This window comes from Propithecus coquereli, unplaced genomic scaffold (genome assembly GCF_000956105.1).
Source record: "Propithecus coquereli isolate 6110/MARCELLA unplaced genomic scaffold, Pcoq_1.0 Scaffold35, whole genome shotgun sequence".
Classification (NCBI taxonomy): Eukaryota; Metazoa; Chordata; class Mammalia; order Primates; family Indriidae; genus Propithecus; species Propithecus coquereli.
The window spans coordinates 9,685,111-9,688,423 of record NW_012149174.1 but is presented as its reverse complement, the minus strand read 5'-3'; positions in this window follow the sequence as shown (position 1 = coordinate 9,688,423).

The window sequence follows — 3,313 nt, the reverse complement described above, 5'->3', positions numbered from 1 at the left end:
CTGCAAAGCCAAGTTACTTACTGCAAATCTAAGTCTAGAATTAGATTTCTTACTCTATAGGTTTAATGCTATGATCACTCTAAGGGGAGAGTCAGTGTGGATTTTTCATTTCTGTACTCCACCAATTGCTTCCTATGTACTCATGTTTTCCCCAAGCCCACAGATATGGATCAGACCTGCTACCCTCTTTTCCGCCCTCCGCTCTCTAGCCCGAATTTGACCTGTATTGTCTTCAGGCCTCCTGCCTAGCTGTCATTCTGTGATTTTGCTTCACTACTCACTTGGATTAGAGACAGTTTCCTGGCCCACATGTACTTTTGTTTACGTCTTGGTTTGGAGGAGGTATTCCATCACCTAGCCACCTTAAAAAAAAAAGAGATATCTATCTATCTATATGTATCCTTATCTGCCTACTACTTGTCAGTCTGGGTAGATATGTACAGAATTCTAAGTTGAAAGTGTTTTCCTCTCAGAACTTGGAAGGCTTTCCTCCACAGTCTTCAGAATATCTAGAGTTCCAATTACAATCTGATTCTTGTTCTTTTGTAGGTCGGTAATATATGTGTGTGTGTGTTTGTAGGGTGTGTTTCCTCTCTGGAAAATCTTAGGACTGCTAAATAAAATATGCAGGAGGCATTGACCTGAGGCTATCTCTGGACTTCTTGAGCTCCTGTGTAATGAACTGCAATCTAACTTGGTACATAAATGAACTGCCACCTAATTTAAGAGTGTATTTGTTTGTAACAGATAGCCAGGCCTCAGCCAGTCAATCACAGGCTGCCAACTGATCAGATGATGTTCAAATAAGGCAAATGTGCAGCTGTAGCCAATCAACCATTTCTGTACTTGCCTTCCGTTTTCTGTCTATAAATGCTCACTGCCCATGTTGCAGAGCAGAGTTGTCTACATCTTTTCTGGTTCTGAGTGCTGCCTGATTCATGAATTGTTCTTTACTCAAATAAACTCTGTTAAATTTATTTTGGCAAAAGTTGTTCTTTTAACAGAATCTTCTTTTTGGTTATGGAATTTTGCAATTTCACTTTGAGTAAAAGTTAGTCTTTACAGTGACCTGCAAAGCCCTCTGTGATCTGGCTCCCAGTTCCCTCTCTCCATGACTCCTGCTTCTCTCCCACTAGCTCACTCCCTTCCAGCCACGATAGCCTCCCACTAGGCCTTGAACTTGCCACACACGCCTTGGAGCTCCTCCTCCGGCTGTTCTCTCTATTCATATGCGCTACCTCAGATCACCTTGTTGGCTGCACTTTTCACCTCCTCCCATGGCATCTTCTCCTGGAGACCCACCCTGCCCACCCTATTTAATACTGCAGCCCTGCTGCTGCCGCCCACACTCCCAATCCCTCACACCCGGTTCTACCTTTTTCTTTATTCCATAACACATCTCCTTCTAACATATTATAACATTTACTTATATTGTTTACTGTCTTCCCCCTCCTCCACTAAAATAAATATTCATGAAGTCAAAAAATTAAATTCACTATCTTTGATGCCTAAAACAAAGCCTAGAACATTAAGTGTAAGTGCTCAATACATTTTTGTTGAATGATATGGGACTCTTGTTGAGATCATAGAGCAAGCTCATACATGATTGCTGGTCAGGAAGGCCCAAGGAAAGATGACAGAGGATCACAGTGCTTATAGAAGAAGAGTTAAGCCTCCTATCTCCTCACTTCTCTTGCAATAAACTGGCTCGATATCACAGGCCTGCAATTTATCAAGAAAGTGGCACGCATTTTAGATACAGACTCCTTAAGCTAATGTAATTTGTGGGGAGTAAAGAGTTGTTCTTTCAAAAAGTGAGATAGGTTAAACAATAAATTTATCAGATGGGACTTTTTTGAACACTAACCTGAGGGACCAAACAGGAAGCTGAAAATGAAACTAATCAATTCTACCAGGGTTTGTAATAGCTCTAATGGAAAGCCTTGGGGAAGGAAAGATTGAATACATCTTTTACATTATTTTTGTACTTCAAAATATTCTGTTCCACTACCCCCCAAAAAAAAAATCCCTCACAAAAATAATCAATCCTGGCAGGGGTGGGGAACTTGTGACCTTCTGATTTTAAGATTGTTCTTTTTTAAGCACCAAAGGAGGCAAGAAAAGTTTCATTTTTCTCTGCTGCACCCCTTTTAATAAAAGGATTTGTTCTGTAAAATTTGCATTCAGTCAAAAGGCAGCACTTAAGGACCTAGAAGGCCACAGATTCCCCACCCCCACCTGATGCGTTTAATTCTAATGAAAATTGTGAAAGCAGATAGCATACAGATTAAAGAACAATTGTTTGTTGATGGTATATAAGCATTTGTGAGAATTACTTATAAATTGCCTGTGTGCCTATTTTTTTCCCCATTCATTCATTTTCCAAATATGTATTGAATGTGAAGACCATGGGATGAAAAGTGAAAAAGATAGTGTCCTGGCTTTCAAAGTTTATGCAATCTACGGTAGGGAAACAGACAAGAAAATAGGCCTGAACTTAAAAGGCGAATTTTAGGATCCAATACTCTGATTCCCTAGAATATTACATTGTCTGGAGTTTAATTTACAATTCATATTTTCAATGCTTTGTAAAATGCAAATCATAATTTACAAACACTTTACACTTACAAACACTTTAAACATCCATCGTTGAAATGCGAGATGTAATTTTGACTTTTGAACATCTACTTTATAGCAATGTTGCAATTAATTAAACCATGATAACTAATTCCAACTAGAAATCTTATCCCATATTAAAATATGTGATTAAAATGACTAAATTTGTTTTTGAAGTGTCTTATCCATATTACATTTGAGTGTCTTGAAATATTGCATATAATTTGTATGCCTGAATGCTGGACTTATTAAACAGAAATGAGAGGCAGAATAAAGTAGTAATTACTGGAGCCAGGTTTTACTTGTCAAGAAAGATTTCACAGAGGATACTAGTTTGAAGAGTATCTTTGAAGAAAGACATAAAATTGAAAAAAGTTTTGGCCAGTATTTTGCTAACAGCTCTATAATCATCATGGACAAATCTGTTTGCCCGAGCATAGTGTCAGAACTCACATTGACTTCTAGCTGGGCTGAGCTTTTAAAGTTTAAGATGTTTATGAATTTTTAAAATTTCATTTTATAATAACTCATTTGATACTAATTTGGCCAAAATGGTATTCAAAAATACTGTGTATAAATGGCCCCCTGAAAACATTTCTCCCTTAATTTCTAACTTTGAGGCTGGGTGAGGAGTTTTTATGTTAAGGCTTATTCACACCAAGGCATGCTAGCTTTTGTTGCCAACTAGTTATGATTC